Here is a 21,855-nt window from a genome sequence, read left to right as displayed (position 1 = left end):
TAGTCTCAGTTACCGAAAGGTACAATATCAACGGTCTCCCCGGCTCTGGTGGCGACAACACGGGTGGGTTCTGTAGATACTCTTTGATCTGCTCAAAAGCTGCTTGACATCGGCCGTCCCATTAGAATTTCTTTCCTTTCTTCAGGAGACCAAAAAGTGGTTCACAAGTCAAGGTTAATTTAGAAATAAACCGTCTTATGAATTGCACTTTACCTAGAAAGCCTCGCACCTCCTTTTCAGTCCTTGGTGGTGGCATTTCTAAGATGGCCTTGATTTTGGAAGGGTCGACCTCGATGCCCCTTTGTGTAATCAGAAACCCTAGCATCTTCCCTGCTGTAACACCGAACGTGCATTTCTGGGGATTCAGTCGCAGCCGAAACTCTTTGATCCTTTGAAAGAATTTTTGTAAGGCGGTGTAGTGGCCCTCTCTATCTTTGGACTTGACAATCATGTCGTCCACATACACCTCGACCTCTTTATGGATCATATCATGCAATATTGTAGTTGTTGCCCGTTGATACGTAGCTCCAGCATTTTTCAACCCGAATGGCATCACTCTATAACAATATGTACCCCACGGGGTAGTGAACGCAGTCTTCTCCCGGTCTTCGGGTGCCATCACTATCTGATTATAGCCTGAGAAACCATCCATAAATGAAATCCACCAATTCATCAATGTGTGGCAAGGGAAAGTCGTCCTTCGGACTGGCCCTGTTCAAATCTCTGAAGTCTACACAGACCCGAATTCTACCATCCTTCTTTGGCACCGGAACAATGTTGGCCAACCAAGTTGGGTATTCAGATACCAGCAGGAACCCTGCGTCAATTTGCTTGGTGACCTCTTCCTTAATTTTGAGAGCCCAATCCGGGCGAATCCTTCTGAGTTTTTGTTTGACAGGGCGGGCTTCGGGATCAAGAGGGATCCGGTGCTGTACAATCTCAGGATCGATTCCAGGCATGTCTTCGTAGGACCACGCGAAAACATCTTTGAAATCTTTTAATAAAGCGACTAAGCGCTCGCGCTCCTCCGAAGACAACGTGGACCCGATCTGGACCAGCCGCGGGTCCTTCTCAGTACCAACATTCACAGTAGTGATTTCATCCATTAAAGGTTTAACAAATCTTTCCTGCTCTTGATCAATTAATCGTTGAAAAACTGGGGGAATTTCTCCCTCGTTGTTTTCATCAAAATTTTGAAAATCCTGATTTAAGCAATAAATCAAAGGCACAGAAAAATACTCGGAAACCACATCCACATCATTCTCATTAAATATTTCCAAACCGTCAGATTCCTCTGTTATAACAAACTCAAAAGAAAATGAAAAAGACGACCTAGACAGGACTGTGGCATCCGAGTTATCACCCCCAGGAATACCGGACTCAGACTCAGTCGAGCTGGAATCTGATTCCGACGCACAAGATTCGGTGGAATCAGATTCCGGCTCACTACCTGACCCGGAACTGCTAGATAAAAAGCCTTCTTCATATTGCCAGATGAGAGAAGGTGCGATAGATGCATCCAAGATCGGCGCTGGAAAGCCCGCAGCTATTTCATCTCCAATCACAGAAACCGAAGAGTTATCCCCCAAGCACTCTTGGTCGATCGGAGGATCTGATAGTAGACTCGCCAGTGCTACCCCCATTTCAAGCTCTGTGCTCTCAGGATCCACTGTTTCACATTGCTCAACCTCAGTTGGTGGGTCTGTCTGCGCTTCGGCAACGTCATCCCCAGATAATTGTATGTCGAAGAAGATTTCAAAACCAGGCACGCGCGTCCCCTCCGCGTTTAGCCATGGCTCCGGGAAGCCGCAGAATGGAAAATCTTCCCCCTCCCGGACGAAGCGTCCGTTTAGGGTACCCCAGATGGGCCTATGCATTAACTCAAATGGCTTCTCGGCCTTCTTTGCTCTGGCCCTGCCGGCCATTTCTTTTCCTTTCCTCACCCAATCCTCCTTGGTGGGCAGATAACCCAGTCCAAAGGCGTGAGGGTTGTGTGGCACTTCGGCCAACACTGAGACGCCCTTCCGGCCGCTTCTTCCTAATCCCATCCCAGGGGTATGTTTTAGCTTGTTCATGAGGTAGATAGATTGTGCACTAACATACATGCCCTCATTCACAGCCATGACATTCTGAACCACTTGAGCCTCGGCCAAAGTGAACCCCGATAAAAACACATCCTCCGTGCCGTGCTCAATCTCCAAGACAGGTGTAGAAACTTCCGGCGGCGGATGGATTGATGAATTCCCAAAAACTATCGCTACCCCTTTCCCATGGGGGGTACTTTAGCATTTGATGTAGAGTGGAAGAGACTGCTTTGACCTGGTGCAACCACGGTCGCCCCAAAAGTAGGTTAAAGGTTGCGGGAACGTCCAAGATATGAAATTCGATACTGTGTTGTCCTGGACCAACCTTGGTTTGAATTTTAACAGTCTCCATCACTTCTCTGCTGGTATTGTCGTATGCTCTGATCATTTGGGTAGTTGGGACGAAGTCTACGGATTTCAACCCGATTGCATATGCTGTTCTGGTTAGGCAGACATTAATTGCAGACCCGGTATCAACAAGTACCACCGGTATCCATTTATCTCTACATTCCACAGAAATATAGAGAGGTTTGTTATGACTTGTGCCCTCAGGCGGTAGCTCCTTGTCCGAAAAGGTTAATGCCGGGGAACCTCCTCCCGGAAAAACCAGCCCAACCAGCTGTTCAGGCGTGGTGTCTATGGAGAGTTTGGACTTGTCCATAGCAGATAGGACAGCTTCTCTGTGTACTCGTGATGCCATTAGCAGTTCCCAGATGGAGATGTCTGCTTGTATCTTTTTTAACTGTTTTAGCACAGCTTCATCTTCAATCTGCTTCTCCTTCTGTCTCTCCGCTTCTCTATCCTTCCCGGATGCCTCGGGTTGGTCCAGGTGTGAGGGTTTGAAGTACCGCCCACTTCTCGTCATGTGGTCAACCTCATCGAGGTACCAAGTGTCATCCGGTTGATTATTCCCCCAGTCTTCATCCGTGTGGGCAAGACATAAGTCATCGTCTTTCCACCACATTCCATCGGCAGCCAACAGACACCTGTCTGGCTCTGGTTTAGTTGTACTCGCAGTACTCTCTGTCCATATGCTCGCAGCATTCTCCATTTTCGTGCACACAGCACTTTCGGTCCCCTCAGGGCCTTTAGCTTTTCTAATTCTCTCAGCCTCCTCAAACTTTCCTTGTTCCAGCTGCGTCAGTACAGCTGTTTGTTCAACAGTTCCCATATCCATAATGCCCATGTCCCGAGCGGAATTCTTAACACCGGCGCTCTCCGGCGGTACAACTTGGCTTTCGGCCATTCCGGCCACAAATGGTACTTCTGCCCCCGCCGGGCTCTGTTCTGGTTGGGCTTCCCCCACTGCATCCGGTTGGTCTTCGAGCCATCCAGTGGCCTCCTCTGATCCCTCATAATCGTACCAGTTAATCGATGCATCCCCCAGTTCCTGGTCGTCGAGAAATTGCAGGTTGGCAAAGTCCTCCCCTGTGGCTGTCAAATCATCTGCCCATAGCCCAGATCCATCCCCCCGGATCATGCATAGCTCTCCTGTCTCTGGCAATTCTACACTTAGCCCAATTCGGCTCATTGATAGGATGTACTTGCTTGGATCATAGGCTCCCCCAGCAAAATTCTGCCCAGTCCCAGATTCAACAATCTCATTCTCTCCCAAAATCTGCCCTGCCCCGTCTTCGACGGTCACCACCATCGGTTCTGGTTGGGTTTTGGAGATGTCCACCATGCACAAGAAATCAGTGCAATCGGGGAGGAGCACCTCTGGCTTGGGTAGGTGGGTGGGCGTAATATAGATGCTAGGATCGTAAGATACGACCCCAGTCTGGATACAATTAATTCTTTTGGGAGGAGGAGCTTGGTTATGTGGTGGGAGAGGGTTGGTTGTGACATTGGGTTTATCAGGAGGTACGATCACCTGTTTGTCAATAAGATCTTGGATCTCATGACGCAATCTGTAACAACGGTCGGTGTCATGACCATGTTGTTGGTGATACGCACAGTATTTTGACGGGTCGTAAGAGGGGGGGAGTGGATTCGGTAATGGCTTTGGTTCCAGGGGTTTTAAATGATTTTTTCTGATCAATATTCCCAGAACTTTGGTCAGAGGCATATATAGTGGGGTAAAGGTTCTTTGGCCTCGCGGTTGGAATCTGTTGGCTTGTGTGTTGCTTCCGGACGCACCGGAGAAGGGTGTGGCAGTCATGGGCCTTGGAGGGGGAGGGGGAGTGGTGGTGACCATACTAACTTCCGAGGCTCTCGTATTTGCAGCGCCACTCGGGCCCGCATTGTTGTTACGGTTGAAGGTCCTCCTCGGTTGTTCTCTGTCGTGGTCAAACAGACCTTGTTTCATTGCGTCTTCGATTTGCACCCCCATTTCATGTAAATCTGCGAAAGTAGGGAAGGGGACTACAATCATTCTCTGCATCAGTTTTGGGTGGAGATTGCGCACAATCATCCGGATTTGATCTTTGTCCGTGGGCCTTAAAGTCATCATTGACGCCTTTGCCTCCATCGGATCACAAAGTCTGAGAAAGTTTCTTTGGGCTCTTGCCTTGTCGTTTCGAGATCACGAGTTGTGATCTCGATCTGAGTGTTGTATGAATATTGTGCGACAAAGGCCTCAGCCATTTCATCCCAGTTCCTCTTCACTTCATCTTGTAACTTTGCATACCAATGGGAGGCCACACCCGACAGGGTTCGGCCGAATAGTGAGAGCTTCTGTGGTCGTGTTAGGCCCATTGGCCGCAAGACGTCTGCAAACAGTCGGATATGGACCATGGGGTCGCCGGACCCATCAAAACGGTCGATTTGTGACATTTTGAACCTATCGGGGAGTGTTACGGCCTCCTCGGTATATCCATCTTCGATATCCGGCATAGCCTTGACCCCTTGGGATTTCTTGAAGACCTTCTCCAGTTTGCTCAATTTCAGAGCTGTGTGATCAACCTCGACCTCGAATGGAGAGTCCGGGTGATTGGATGTATGGACCTTGGACAGTTGTGGTGGAAGCAGGGGCGGAGCTGGCCCCGTTGGAAGATTCGTGTCCTCTTGTAAATTTTGGACATGCGGCAGGGTATTCTGGGCATTTGGTGGGGCGTTCTGAACAGTAGGTGCCTGCTCAGGTAATGGAGCCCCTGCCGGAGGAGGAATTTGTTGTGAAGCAGACGCTGTATTCTGTTGTTGCAGTCTAGTGATTAATTCGGCCTGTTGGGCCATGATCGCGGCCTGCTGTTTGGAGAACTCCGTTTGACGGGCGGCATCATCATGCATCTGTCTCATGCTCTCCTGCATCTGGCGCATTAGAGCCTCCATCCCTGATGTATTCTGTTGATCCATCTGTCTAATTGGTATGTCTATTTCTATAGCAGTAATTGAGACCTCAGTCCTATAGTCCTCTGATGAAGTAACCCACTGCTCTGACAACCTCTGTTCTGACACACTGCGCCTTTTCGGCTTCCTTCTGGTAACAGGGGGTAGGGAATGGAACACTGGCTGTCCGTCGATTAGATCCTCAGATCGATGGAGTCGACGACCTCGTGTCCAAAGTGCTTGGGGAATGCCTGCTGGGTTGGAAGCAATTGTGCTAGAACTGTCCTAGCAAAAGATAAATAAAGCGAAAAGGAAATAAATAAACAGATAAACGGACAGCATAACAGCTTAACATAAAATGCATGACACACAGTCGGGCATAACAACACACAGTCAATAAGCTGAATAACACACTGTCCTCAAACACTGATTATTATCCCTGTATCACTATCCTCTAAAACAGAATCTGATATCCGCAGATAACTAATTCTCAAATACTGGCTGATGCCCGCAGGCCTGATACCTAAACTCATGTACTGAACTGATGCCCGCAGGCCTGATACTTGAACTCATATACTGATCTAATGCCCGCAGGCCTGATACTGAACTGATGCCCGCAGGCTTGATACTGATAATACTGAACTGAAGCCCGCAGGCTTGATGCCCAAACTCATATACTGATACATGCATTCCTGTAGAGACGCACTCTAAAGCACATAACAGATAAGTGAGAGCCAAAACACCCCTATGTTGGGGTAGGGTTTCCCTGTCCTATTTTGTCAGGAGCTAGGGTTTCATTACGCACACAGCGGTTTCAAACAACCTATAAACGGGTAAGCAACCTGTCCTAATTTGGAATGGTCACTATGGATCCGAATATGCACTAGGTCGAATGGTCAAAGAGGGTGCCCTGGTAAAACCGGGGTTTGTGTTCCCATACTGGCAGAGCCCACAACTGGTCAGCCTTATGGTCATGTCTTGACAAGACAAGCCTCCGGCAAACCGTTCAGGAATAGCAGATGGCAAACACGGTGTCGTAGGCGCACCAATGCAAATGCAATGCAAAGAAACACACATGTGTAGTCAAAAACAGATATCACGAGTTCGAGTCAAGTTCTCTAAATCCCCAGCAGAGTCGCCAGAAACTGTAACAAGCCCGCGGGGGACCTCGCTGCAGCTCGGACTCGATTTGTAGTCACGGTTCTAAGTCTGAACCAAAGAGTCCAAATCCGGCAAATCGTTTTGAGAAAACAGATTTTTGAAAGAAGTGCCAAACATGGACTGCTTTGCCAGATACAGAGTCGCCACCTAAATATTTTATTTTGGGAAATTTAGGAAACCCTGACTCGGTGCCAAAAGGCCACGTGTTCGTCATCACCAAAGTTGCCTCGGCTCGGGAACTTGGGTACGATTGGGGAAGGTCACTTCGTGAGCACCCCCGCTCGCCCGGTCATAGACCGGCCTCTACTAACCATGATATCAATTTTTTGAAAAACATTGTGAGTTCTTATTCCGGTTTATTAGCCTAGGTTACTATGTGATGCGCCCAGCATACAAATGTAGACCGAGTCGTCTGAATTGAAATGAAACATTTCATGCTTGTTTTTGAAAGTGGTTTGCTACCCGCAGGTAGGCTTTAAAAAATTTGATGATTTATTCCAATTTAAGTAACCCAACCTTCACCCACAGGCATTCAGGCAGTTATATCAGATAAGCATATAGCCTCATGGTAAGCATGCTATTCATGGCAGTCACTCACACTCATGCAAGGATGCTAAACCATAAAGCTTACCGAGTACTCCAAGCCAAAATAGGAATTCATTAGAAATCATGCATGATCCTAACTATACAGAAATGCCTAATGCAACACATGCAAAATGCAATTATAGCAGGCTCGGCTATTCTAAGATGGCATATGAAATGTTACAACTATCATGTATTCAACTTTGAAATCGAAAGTACAATGCAGTTAGTATGATGCGCCGAGCCCGGTGCATGCAATACAGATGAATGAATGCAAACATGCTGTCATACTGTATGCTAATTTAAATATGCCCTAATCTAACCATCATAAACGGATAAATAAAAGGGAGAAAGACGTGGGGTTGGAAGACATACATCACACTCACGCACACTTATTACAGTTGTGCCCTCACGCAGAGGGTCCGAATAAATATACAGTCCAAATATTACAGTCCCGAATAAAAGAATATTACAGTCCAAAATATTACAAAATCCTAATTAATTAATGAATTAACTAAGAAAGCAAATAAAACTGGCGTGCAAGCCAGGGACTGCCTTGCTTCTGATGGATGATGTATGTCCAGGTTGTCTTGCGCGGAAATCCACCGGAATGCCCCAATTAGCCTCTGTTTACACCTGTTCTTGAAATGCGTGCCAAGCCCCGAAAAGTTGCTGATTCTTCGTTTTGCTGCAACAGAGAGCAGGAAAGGGGCATAGCAATATATTTGCACAGATATATGCATGTCTCGAACCTCGTGCCACCAATCACGCATACCGAGGCATGATGGCCGAGGAGTCGAAATGCACAACTCAATATAGGATGAATGCACATGAAACTACAGCTAAAACCTAACTCCATCATAGATAGTCCGGAGTGTCGGTGACTGGGGTATTGAGACACATTCCGTCACTCGGAGTACGAAATGTACCTCGTTTCCCGTGCCCGGGCTAACTCCTATCCCGAACACGATGCAATATGCATGATATGTATGAAATGCAACTAAGATACAATCCTAACATACATAATGCTATGGAAATGAGATGCCTCGAAATGCGTGTGCATGGGCACGCAAACAGAGAAAATGACAGAATGCAATCTAAGATACAACCTAGTATGCACAATGCTTATGAAAATGGGATGCCTCGAAATGCGTGCACACGGGCACGCAAATCGAGATGCCTCGAAATACGTGCACACGGGCACGCAAACTGAGAAAATACATGAATGCAATGAAAATGAGACGCCTTGAAATGCGTACACACGGGCACGCAAACCGAGGCGATGGCAAAATGCTATGTAATGAAAATGAGATGCCTCGAAATGCGTGCACACGGGCACGCAAACCGAGAAAATACATGAATGCAATAAAAATGAGATGCCTCGAAATACGTGCACACGGGCACGCAAACCGAGAAAATGCATGAATGTAATGAAAATGAGATGCCTCGAAATGCGTGCACACGGGCACGCAAACCGAGGCGATGGCAAAATGCTATGCAATGACATGGAAGCATGATATGGGCTTATACCAACATGAGTGAGCCTCAGCCACACTCACATAGGATGCCGGTGAATGAAAATGGGGTGCCTCGAAATGCGTGCACACGGGCACGCAAACCGAGGCAATGACAGAATGCGATGAAATGACATGGAAACATGATATGGGCTTATACCAATATGAGTGAGCCTCAGCCACACTCACATAGGATGCCGATGAATGAAAATGGGGTGCCTCGAAATGCGTGCACACGGGCACGCAAACCGAGGCAATGACGGAATGCAATGAAATGACATGGAAACATGATATGGGCTTATACCAACATGAGTGAGCCTCAGCCGCACTCACATAGGATGCCGGCAGATAAAAATGAATTGCCTCGAAATGCGTGCACACGGGCACGCAAACCGAGGCGATGGCAGAATGCGATGAAATGACTTAAAAATGTGATATGGGCTTATACCAATATGAGTGAGCCTCAGCCACACTCACATAGGATGCCGACGGATAAAAATGAAGTGCCTCGAAATGCATGCACACGGGCACGCAAACCGAGGCGATGACAGAATGCGATGCAATGACATAAAAATGGCATGAAATCATTCTAATGGAATTTCAGCACTAAAATATGGGGGAAAACAGTTCCGAAATGAGGCGAAATGACATGAAATGCAAGGAATTGTCCCGAAATGCGGATTTAGGCACCCAAAATGGCCCATAGCTATGCCAAACATGCACAATATGGACATGCAATGCAAATACAGAAGCTAGGCAGTCCCAAAAAAGGCACTTTCACAGTTATAAACATGGCCAAACAGCAAGCATAGGTATGGCAAAAATAGCATGCCAAAATAGGGGTAATGAAGCAAGTGATATAAGCAAAACCCAAACTGAAAAATTTCCTTCTACAACACTGAAGAGGGACCAAAAATATGAATATTTACAGTATATGGCAGCCTCAAACTCAGTATAAAAACATGCTAAAAAATGAGCACAAGATTGGGGCTCAAAAGGTGCTATAACATGAAGTATACAAAATAATCACCAAACAGCCAAAGACCCTTAATAAAACATGTAGAATGGACCAAAATAAGCACTTTTCCAGACCTGTAAAATGGCCAAAAACAAAAGCATGATAGGCTAACTAAAAATGCAAGAATGGGGAATAAAAGAAGGATATAACATGAAGTGACCTATGGAGGTCCCAAAACATGAAAGGACCTAAATGAAACATGAAGAAAGGACCAAAATAAGCATCTTTTCAGAACTGTAAAATGGCCGAAAACAAAAGCATGGTAGGCTGCCATTGCATGCAAGAATGGGGAAGAAAAGAGGAGTATAAAGGTAGGTACAACATGGAAGTCCCAAATGGTGTTGAGCCCTTCTTAAATGTTGAAGAGGGGCTCAAAATAAGCCTAATATCAGTTTACAACATGCTCAAAAACAGATTACTCATGGGCCAAAAATAGCATGCAAAATTATGACATACAAGAGGATCAATGAAGCAAGTTCATCATAGAGAGCTCAAACAGGGTTGAGCCCTTAATGAAAGGTGAAAATGAGCTCAAAAGAGGGCCCCTTTCAGTTAGGGCCGGAGCTTGAAACAAAAGGAAAGTGGGGCTTACAAATAGATCAAGAAAAAGGGTCAAAAGAGGAGAAGTATCACTTACCCTTGAAGACTCAAACTTTTGTTGCTTCTTGGACCAATTTGCAGCTTCTTTGGCCTTTGAGAAACCTTCCTTGTTGCTGGAAATGAGGTGGTGGTGGTAGAGCTTGGTGGTGTAGAAGAAATGATGGTTAGGGACTTAGAGATTTTTCAAGAAATGAGAGGTATGGAGATGGAGTTGTGTATGGAGGCTTGAAAGTGAAGTTTTCTAACCCCAACGAAGGATATATCTTGCTTACTATATAGGCCAACAAGGGGGTGTAAAGGTGGGGGAAAAGGAGACAAACTTTCCCCCACAAAATATCCCCCGGATAAAGATCTTTTCTGGGGGATAAAGCTCCACAGCTGTAAAGGGAACAGTGCAAGGAGCTCGGCCGGCCTGGTACTTTTGCTGCAGGTGGCCGGCCGGCCACACCCCCTAGCCGGCCGGCTAGGGGTCAAAAAGGTCAATCAGATTTTCTGGCCAGCCACCAACTGGTGGGGTCCTCCTATCTGTGTACAACACAACTCTGTGGTTAAAAGTCCAAGAAAGTGGGTCCAAGGGGTTCAACATTAGCCCGGAAGGAGGGGCTCAAAAGGGTCAAGTTGAATTAATGGCCGGCCATGAACTTGTAGGGTCCTCTCATGTGTGTACACCACAAATATGTGGTTCGAAGTTCAAGAAAAAGGGTCCAAGGGGTTCAACATTAGCCCGAAAGGAGGGGGTCAAAAGGGTCAAGTTGAATTAATGGCCGGCCATGAACTTTTAGGGTCCTCTCATGTGTGTACATCACAAATATGTGGTTCAAAGTTCAAGAAAAAGGGTCCAAGGGGTTCAACATTAGCCTGGAAGGAGGGGGTCAAAAGGGTCAAGTTGAATTAATGGTCGGCCATGTACTTTTAGGGTCCTCTCATGTGTGTACATCACAAATATGTGGTTCAAAGTTCAAGAAAAAGGGTCCAAGGGGTTCAACATTAGCCCGGAAGGAGGGGGTCAAAAGGGTCAATTTGAATTAATGGCCGGCCATGAACTTTTAGGGTCCTCTCATGTGTGTACATCACAAATATGTGGTTCAAAGTTCAAGAAAAAGGGTCCAAGGGGTTCAACATTAGCTCGGAAGTACGAAAAACGGGCGCCGGAGGGCGTCGGAGGATGTATAACTGGTTGCTGCAACAATTGCTGGCCTCCCACCCTTCAGTGACCTCTCCGGTGATAAAACAGAGGTACCTGCCAAAAATGAACGAAAACCGTTGCAAAACGAATGCTCGGGGACCAAAACGCGCAGTTCGGGGTCCCGAAAATGGGCTGTTAAGCACCGAAAGTGGCATTCGGCCACGAAGTGGGCTTCTCAGCCCCCAGTGTCCCTCAAAAGGGAGCAAATAGGAAGTATGCCAAAAATTAGAGTAATAGGAGATGGTTAAGCGGTCCCGAACCGAGGCACACGGCCTGACGGCTCCGAAAACCGGAAACCGGACTCCGAAATGGGAAAAATGGCCTACGGCCACCAAATGTAGCCTACGGACATTGAGAGATGGTCTACGGGACCTCTCCCTCCCCTCAGGAAAAGAAACAGAGAAAACCGAGTCTGGTTCACAAACCGAGACAAGGCACAGAAGAGGGTTCGGAAGTCCGGAGGCAGGGCTCACGGCCGCGACTCTAAAACTTCTGAACGAGCACATTATGCAACATCACCAAGTGCTCAATCGGTGACGTCTGAGTCTTAAGGTCGGTCAAAAATGGGGTGTCTACAACGCCCCGAGAGGATGAGTCCAGTTCTGTTCATTTGGGCTCACTACAAGTTCAGACTCTCAAATTGTCACAGTTCTTAATCTGAACCAAAGAGTCCAAATCCGGCAAATCATTTTGAGAAAACAGATTTTTTGAAAGAAGTGCCAAATATGGACTGCTTTGCCAGATACAGAGTTGCCACCTAAATATTTTATTTTTGGGAAATTTAAGAAACCCTGACTCGTTGCCTAAGGCCACATGTCTATCATCACCAAAGTTACCTGGGCTCGGGAACTTGGGTACGATTGGGGAAGGTCACTTCGTGAGCACCCCCGCTCGCCCGATCAAAGATCGGCCTCTACTAACCATGATATCTAGTTTTGAAAACTTTATGCATTCTTATTTCAGTTATTAGTCTAGATTTACTATGTGATGCGCACAACATACAAGTATAGACTGGATCGCCTGAATTGGAACAAAACATTTCATGCTTGTTTTGAAAGTGATTTGCTACTCACAAGTAGGCTTAAATACAGATTTTGCCACCCTCAAGTGGGCTTAGAAAAAAAATGGTTTTGCCACTATCTAGTGGGCTTAAAACTCGCACTTAATGAATTGTTCCAATTCAAATAACCCAACCTTCACCCACAGGCATTCAGGCAGATATATCACATAAGCCGTTAGCCTCATGGTAAGCATGCTATCATGGCAGTCACGCACATGCATGCAAGGAGCATAAAAACTTACCGAGTACTCCAAGCCAAAACAAAAGCTAATTAGAAATCCGTGCATGATCCTAACTATACAGAAATGCCTAATGCAACACATGAAAAATGCAACTAAGATAGGCTCGGCTATTCTAAAGATGGCATATGAAATGCTACAACTAACATGTATTCAACTTGGAATTGAACTACAAATGCAGTTAGTATGATGCGCCGAGCCCGGTGCATGCAAGACAGATGAATGAATGCAAACATGCTATCATGCTATATGCTAATTGAAACATGCCCTATTCTAACCATCATAAGCTGGTAAATAAAAGGGAGAAAGACGTGGGGTTGGAAGACATACATTACACACACGCACAATTATTACAGGTGTGCCCTCGCGTAGAGGGTCCGAATAAATAATACAGTCCGAATGTCCGAATAAATAATACAGTCCAAATAAGTACAAAACCCTAATTAATTAACAAATTAGTCTAGGAAAGCAGTAAATTAGCATACAAGCTATGGACTGCCTCAGCTCTGCTCCGGATGATGAATGATGCATGCTTGAGTCGCTTTGTGCGGAAATCCACTGCGATGCCCCAATTAGCCTCTGTTTGCAATTGTTCTTGGAATGCGTGCCAAGCTCCGAAAGGCTGCTGATTCTTGATTTGCTGTAACAGAGAGCAACGAAGGGGCATGGCAAAGTATTTTCACATATGTATGCATGACTACTCTTCAGGGAGTGTAGTCCTCAATCCTCGTGTCACCAATCACGCATCTCGATGCATGATGGCCGAGGAGTCGAATTGCACGACTCAATATGAAATGAATGTACATGAAAACACAACAAGGCCTAGACTCCATGGATAATCCGGAGTGTCGGTCACCGAGGAATTAAGACACGTTCCGTCACTTGGAATACGAAACGCCCCTCGTTTCTCGTGCTTGGGCTAACACCTATCCCAAACACAGTGCAATATGCATGAGATGCATGAATGCAATTCTAACACGCAACCTAGCATACACAATGCTATGAAATGACATACACAATGCGCGATGTAACATGGCATACACGATACTCTAACATACAACCTAACATACGCGATGTTATAAATTGAAATGGCATACATAATGCACAATGGACTTACACCAATATGAGTGGACCTCGGTCACACTCAAATCGGCGGCCATTAGGTGAAAATGGGACTATCAAAATGCGTGCACACATGCACGCAAACCGAGGACCGATCCTAGGCATAACATGCAACTCTAACAAGGCATGGCAAGGGATGCAAGATGACATACAAACTCACAAATTACGGCACTGAAATATGATGCCAAACAGCCCCGAAACATAGAAAAATGGCACCCGATGCATGAGATGAACCCCGAAACCCGAAACTAGGCACATGGAATGACTTATAGCTATACAAAGCATGCATTATTTGATCATGAAGTATAAAGACAGAGCCAAGGCAGTCCCAAAACATGCATATTTCCAGTTCAAAGCATGGCCAAAAGCTGCTAGCAAGATGAACTAAAATAGCATGCAACTTTGACTAGCAAACAAGGTTTACATGGCAAGTATATGAAGCAAATGTAATCTCACCAAACCAGAAAAAGTCAATGAACAAAACATGTAAAAATAGGCCCAAATAACCACTGATATGCAACCATGGCATGCAAAAATGATGAGCTCCTTCAGAGGGCTATGCAAGGGATTCTTAAGCACATACAAGATGGACACTTAGCATGGCACAAAAAACTTTGAAAATCAAATATGGTAGTCCCAAAACTCACTAAATTGACCCTAGAAAGTGACTCCAAAGCATGCGAGATAGGGTCTCTTTGGAAGGCAAAAGTGACCACCAAACAAGTCAAGGTGAGAGGGGGTCACCCCCCTCTGATTTGGGAGCTCAAAATAGTGTCTTAGCCACTGAGGTCAAACAAAGCATGAAACAAGGGCTTAGGTGTAAGGCTCAAAATAGGAGACAATCAAGCATACAAGGAAGCATATGACCTCAAACAAAAATGGAACCTTAAAAAAACTTTAAGATGAGATTAAAACAAGATATTTTTCAGTTTATGACAACTCTCAAAAACAAACACAAGTAGGGCTAATCTATCATGCAAAAATGGCCTTAAAAGAGAGAATAGAGACAAGGGACAGCAGCTGGCCCCAAACAGTGAAGAGCCCTTCAACAAAGTTGAATAGGGGCTCAAAATAAGGCACTTTTCAGTTTATTTCAAGCTTCGAAAATAATCACAAGTAGGCCTAAAATATCACACAAGAAAAAGGCCTAAAAGAGGGATAAAGAGACAAGTGATAGATTTTGGGCTCAAATAGAGGAGAGCCCTTCAACAAAGTTGAAGAGGGGCTCAAAAAAAGACATTTCACAGTTTATGACCAAGTCCGAAACAGCTCACAAATAAGCCTAAAATATCTTGCAAAAATAGGCCTAAAAGAGAGTTTAAACACAAAGGGGGAAGAGGAGACCTCAAACAGAGAAAGACCCTTGATCAAACATGGAGATGAGCTTAAAATATGACAGTTTACAGTTTAGGCCGAAGTCCAAAAATGTAAAAAAAAAGGAGCTAAAATATAGAACAAAATAGTGCAAAAAATGGGAGAATAAGAGCTTACCCTTGTAGCCTAACTTTCCAGCAGCCTTTGGTCAAAGGAAATGATCTTTCAACCTTTGAAAATGACTTCCAAGAGGCTGGAATGGACGATGGTGGTGTGGTGCTATGGGTTGTAGTGGAAATGGTGCAAGAATCTTAGGGTTTTGAGGTTTGTAGTAGAGAGAGAGGGAGATTTAATGCAAAGCTCTCAAATGATTTTTTTTAACCATTCAAAATGGAGCTCAAGTGATGGTTTTATAGAGGAAAAGAGGGGGGGGGGGAAAGGGAGAAAACCAATTTGAATTGGAGCAAAAAAAAGAGGGAAAACCAATTTGAATGGACCAAAATAAAGAGGGGGAAAACCAATTTGAATGGACCAAAACATGTGGGAAAATTTTGGACATAGGGCCTGGTGGAATAGAGCTGGCATAGCTAGAATACATTTAGAGGGACAAAAAGGGCCAGCCAGGTCAAAAGGGCCAAAACCAGTTCAAAAGGTTCAGGTGGCCGGCCGACCACCTTACCTGGTTGGCCTGCTAGGGGTCAAAAGGTTCAAGACCCAAATATGGTCAGCCATGTATCCCTTGAAGTTAGCTTTCCAATGCCGCAAACCTTGCATTAAAATTCCTCTTGTGGAAAACGTTATGCCAGTTTCCGTGAAGTCGCGCAGATTCGGTCCAAACGGAGTGATGCCCCACTTCAATCAACCATATCTCCTCTGTCCGGAATTATCTTTAGGAGATTCTTGAGTGAAAAATGAAGCCCCGGAAGTAATATTTCCAACGGTGGTGGCCTCATATCTTAATTTCCCTTGTGCAAAGAGTTATGCCCATTTCGGTAAATCCGCTCAGATGTTTTCCTTCTTCCCGGATTCATGCTGAATCACTCTTGACCACAAAAGCTGGTTTTTTTTAGAAAAATTACTGGTCTCCCACCATATGACCATCTTTCTAACAATGAAGATGAGGCCCCTGCCAAAAAAATGGACCAAAATGGATGCAAAACGAAGGTTCGGGGGGCCGAAATGCGCGGCCCGGTACCCCGAAAATGGGCTGTTAGGCGCCAGAAGTGGCGTTCGACCACGAAGGTGGTCTCTTAGGCCACAGTGTCCCTCAAAAGGGAGGAAATAAGGTGTGCGCCAAAAAGCAGAGAAAACGGAGGTGGTTAAGCGGTCTCGAATCGAGGCACACGGCCGACGGCTCCGAAAACTAAAAACTGGGCTCTAAACGAGAAAAATTGCCTACGACCACAAAACGTAGCCTACATCCATTGAGAGATGGTATACGAGACCTCTCCCTCCCTTCGGTGAGAGAAGACAGAACCTGGTTCACAAACCGAGACAAAGCACACCGAATCCCGAAGTCCGGAGGCAAGGCTCTCAGCCGAGACTCTGAAACCTCAGAACGAGCACAATATGCATCATCACCGAGCGCTCAACCAGTGACGTCTGAGTCTTAAGGTCAATAAAAAATGAGGTGTCTACAACGCGTTGCCACGAGATCACGAGTTATGACCCTAATCTGCGTGTTGTAAAAGTACTGAGCAATGAAGGCTTCGGCCATCTCCTACCAATTCTGTTTGACGGAATCTTTCAATTTAGCATACCAAATGGCCGCTATACCTGACATGGTGCAACCAAAGAGAGACAGCTTATGTAGTCTAGTTAAGCCCATCGGTCGTAAGATATTAGAAAACAGTCGCAAGTGAACCATCGGATCCTCGAAACCGTCAAAACGATCCATGTGTGGCATTTTGAACCGCTTTGGTAATGTAACCGCAGAATCAGCGTATCTATCTTCTATGTCTGGGATAAAGTTGACTCCTTGCGCTCTTTTGAACAATTTCTCCAGTTTTTGACCTTGAGTACAGTTGGGTCAACCTCAAACTCAAACGGAGCCTCGGTCTGATAAACCAGAGCTTTGGAAACTTGTGCTGGGATTTGCTGTATTTGGATTGGAAAAACCGAATTACCCTTGCTTTGTGGATCTTGAGCAATGGCAGTATTAGTAACGGTACTGGGCACAAGAATAGTCGTGGTGGGCGTATGGGATGCAGAGGCCGCACCCAGCTATGGTTGTTGTTGTTGTAACCTAGCTATCACTTCAGCTTGACAGACCGCAACTTCTGTCTAGCGAGCCGCATCATGACATAGTGCGTCCATTGTTTGCTTTAATTAGAGTATTAATTCCTCCATATTGACTTAGGGATACTGTGCCATTGGAATAGGCGACCTTTCTTGAGTTGAACTGGAAGTAGCTGACTGTTCTTGAACCGAACTGGACACGGGTGAGCTGAGAGGGGATTACTGTAAGAATTGGACTGGCAAACTCTATCTAATTCTCCTCCGTCTTGTAACCGGTGAGAGTGAGGTAAACACAGGTTGTCCCCAAATAAGATCCTCAGCCTTGCAAAGCCTTCCGACTTGGGTCTAGAGCACTTGGGGGATATCCGAACTTTTTGAAGCAATGGTTTTAAACTTCCTAGCAAAAGAAATAAAGTGAAAGAATAGCAATCAGAAACTGCACATTACCTCAGCTAAGATGTTATCAGCATAGACATGATCAAAGCTGTAGGATTGTGCCCAAAGCAAATACCAACCTTGCAACTAATATGCGTGTTCATGTACAGTTTCACTGCAAAGCATATACCAGTTAATAGAGAACCAAAACACCCTTTATGAGGGGGTAGGGTTACCCTGTCCTAGTTTTGTCATGAACTAGGGTTCACTATTTCAATCACGCGGTTTTCATGCAATCCTGCATTCAGGTGAGCATCCTGTCCTAGTCTGAAATAGTCACTATGGCTTTCTACATGCAACTAGGCCAAATGGTCAAAAAGGATGCCTCAACAAGACTACCTAATATACCTCTCACACCTAACACCGAGAAGTGAAAGGAGGATCAAACGGTATAGCGGTAGTCCAAATCTAAGTGTTGTGTTCCCAACATGACAGAGCCCACGACCGGTCAGCCTTTTGGCAAGTTTTTGGGGAAGCCTCAGACAAACCGTCCAGGAATAATTGATGGCAAACACAGTGACTTAAGCGCACTAATGCAAATGCAAATGTAAAGAACATATAAGTGTAGATAAAATTTCACATCATAAAGTCCAACTCAAGTTCTCTAAATTTCCCCAGCAGAGTCGCCAGAAACTGTAGCTTTCCTTTCGTGCTCCTTTCGGATATGACTAAACCTACTGTTTGAACTCATGTGGTTCTGAATCTGATCTCACAAGTGCAATGTGAAATAAATAAACACAAAAGAGTTCAAATCCAGCAAATCTTTTCGAAAATCAATTTTGAATAAAAATGTGAAAAATGGACTGCTTTGCCAGATTATAGAGTCACCACCTAAATATTTTTAAGAAATTTAGGAAACCTGAGACTCATGCCAAAGGCTACTTATCTGTCATCACCAAAGTGTCTCGGCTCGGGAACTTAGGTACGAGAGGGGAAGGTCATGAATTGAGCACTCAATTTGCCCGATCAAAGATCAATCTCTACTAATCATGATGTGATTCTTATTTACATTATATGCTCTTGTTCCGATTATTAGGTTATTTTACTATGTGTTGTATACAAGTATAGACTAATTTGCAAAAGTTAGAACTTTTTAATTTCATGTTTGTTTTAAAAGTGTTTGAATGTGTACCATTTGAAAAAGTGATCACATATGTACATTACTCAAATTATTTCAATTTAAGCAATTAGCCTTCATCCATAGACGTTCAAAAGTTACATCGCTTAAGTACTTAGCCTCATCGAAATATGCTTGACATAGCAACAATCACACTCATGCAATATGCTAAAGCAATAAATGCGCATCTAGTACTCCAAGGTGAGCCAAAAGAAAAGAGTTAGAAAAATGCATGCTCTAACTATAATGACTAATGCAACACATGCAATATGCAATTAATAGGCTTGGCTACTAACATGGTATGTGAATCAATTTGATAGCATGCAGCTTGAGCACGTTTTCAAAGAAGTATTTAAACGACAATACTTGTTAGAATGATAAGTCGAACCTTATGCATGCAAGATCAATGGATACAAATCAGGGAAAATGCTAAAACAAAACATGATGCTCTATGCTATCCATCATAAGCGGATAAATAAAAAGGAGAAAGACGTGGGGTTGGAAGACGTATACATTATTACAAGTTTGCCCTCGCGTAGGAGGGTCCGAATGAATGAATTAGCTAAGCTACTTAACTAATTATTACAACACTGACCTTAACTAACTATTCTAGCTAATTAAATAATTACAACACAGGATTAAATCAACTAGCTACTCTAACTAATTAATACAAATTAACCAACTAAACTAACTAATTAGTTACATTAAGTAACTGATTAACTAAGTAATTAATTCCATGTTGTATGACATACTACTATTAACAAATATAACGGGTCCTGAGGAGCAAGGAAATGGTTTATGCATGCATATGAATTTCTCCCCCGAGAATGCCTTTGCACTATTTTTACACCTCAGCCTCTGCTCTGCTTTAGGAAGAAAGTGGTACTGTCTGGCTAAAGAAGGTAGTTGGCAAGTAAAGGTGGTCTGCCGCCCACTCTTTTTTTTACTAATAATGGTCTACCGCCTAGTAAAGGTGGCCTGTCGACCACTAATGTTGAGTTTCTCCTGCTGCAATAGAAAACAAATAGAGTACAAATAGAGCATTCTCAGGGGATGTCTGCCCACCCTGCCCCTCCTAATCATAAAGCAGCCCAAAGGAGTGGTAGGCTCGATTCACACGCCATCAATCGGTGCAAATCCATTGCGTAATGACTTATGAACGAAGGGATACAATTTCAATAAATGCATAATTAAAGACTCACGAACCCCCTCTCTATCATGATATTGATCAAGGGAAGCGGTTGATGTTGAAGCTTGAAGAATTTTCATCACTAGTTAGTATGAAATGCTTCAAGACTCAACGGGTTTAATTAGCGTCCGATTGAACCCCAAACTATTTTATTATCATGCTCCATTTTATTCCAATTTTAACACTTTTTTAATTACCTTTCCATTCATTAGTCATTTTAGTCTAAAATGAGCATTAAGTCCACTAATGGCAAGAAGTATCAAACAAAGAGTTGTTTTAGGCATGAAAGAGATGTCATGCCATTGGTAATGAACCTCCGAAGAGATTAAACCATTAAGGACAACAATCTCTATCTCAAGCTTAAACAAACAATCGGTTTGAAATGACTCTCAAAGTAAGGAAGAAGCCAAGAAATGAGAGAAGTACAGAGATGATTAGAGATGAATACAAGTATGAAAAGCTTGAAATAAATGCTATCAACTCAAATAGGTTGGTGTCTAATGCCTAAAACACCAAACCTATGAGGACTGTTACACTACAAGCATGCAATACAAAGCATAAATGACATGAGCAACTTAAAATAGTCCTAAAATATGCTAAAACAACACTGATATTAAGGTACACAAAGCTAAAAGAGTAACCTAAAATAATGGAGAAATGAAGCTAATAAACAAGCCAAAGGCAGGGTGGCTAGCCCCTCCATTTTTTGGACTTCAAAACCACTTTTTTAGCCTATGAAAATCTCTAAAAATCAATTGTAAATAGCTTAAAAAAAAGTTAATGAAAAGGTGGGAAACACAAGGGCCAAAGCCTATAAGACAAGGCTCAAAGAATGGTGGTCCACCCCTCTACCTTTAATGGCTTTAAACCACAAGTTTCAGCCCACAAATGTAGGTGAAAAACAACCCAAAAGTAGCAATAAATCATAGAAATAATTTAGGGAAAGAGACTTGAAGTTGTACCTCTTGAAGAGGAATGACCCTTTTGAATTATAAACCACTAATTCTATGCCCTCAAGAGCTAAAATACAAGCTCAAACACTTCAGCAAAGAACCCTCAAGGTTTGGTTTAGAGTGTCTAGGCAAAGGGTATAGAAGTTACAAGGGAGAGAGAGAAATGTAGAGAGAAATATTTTCCAAAATATTTGCTCCCCAAATTTTTCTAACCCTAATTTTTGAGAGAGAGTCATTTATATAAAGAAATATATCAAAACATCTCGAAAATATCCACACAGATACAGCCAAGGCAGTGCATGCATCTGTTGAGACAATTGGCATAGCTAGCAAAAAGATCTGAATTTTCACACATGTGGCCGGCAGGCCACTAATAGTGAACGACAAGCCACTAGTGGGCCTGCCGGTCCCTTGGATGGTCCAGCTTGGAAAACTACTGTTTTGGTCCAAAAACAAGACACAAGGTTTGTAGGTTCAAAACTAATGTTTCCTGGTGAGGAAATCGAGCATTTGGACAAGCGTACAAATCATCATTGGGTGATCAAATCGGTGGCACCCAAGTGGTAAGAGCTGTCAAAAATAGGATGTCTACAAAGTGTGATATGATATTTATGCTTTGCAAATTGGATTGGTATTCATTCATTCATCACTTTACCATGATATTATTCACTAGGCCATGATTCATCCATCTTCCTTGTACGCATGTGGGTGATGAAAATGGAGAACAAGGTTAGAAGGATATTTGAAGAGTTTTGTTTGCACTGTGACTAACATCT

Source organism: Camellia sinensis, chromosome 1 (genome assembly GCF_055761805.1).
Source record: "Camellia sinensis isolate YWXY chromosome 1, ASM5576180v1, whole genome shotgun sequence".
NCBI lineage: Eukaryota > Viridiplantae > Streptophyta > Magnoliopsida > Ericales > Theaceae > Camellia > Camellia sinensis.
Note: the sequence above shows the minus strand (reverse complement) of the source record.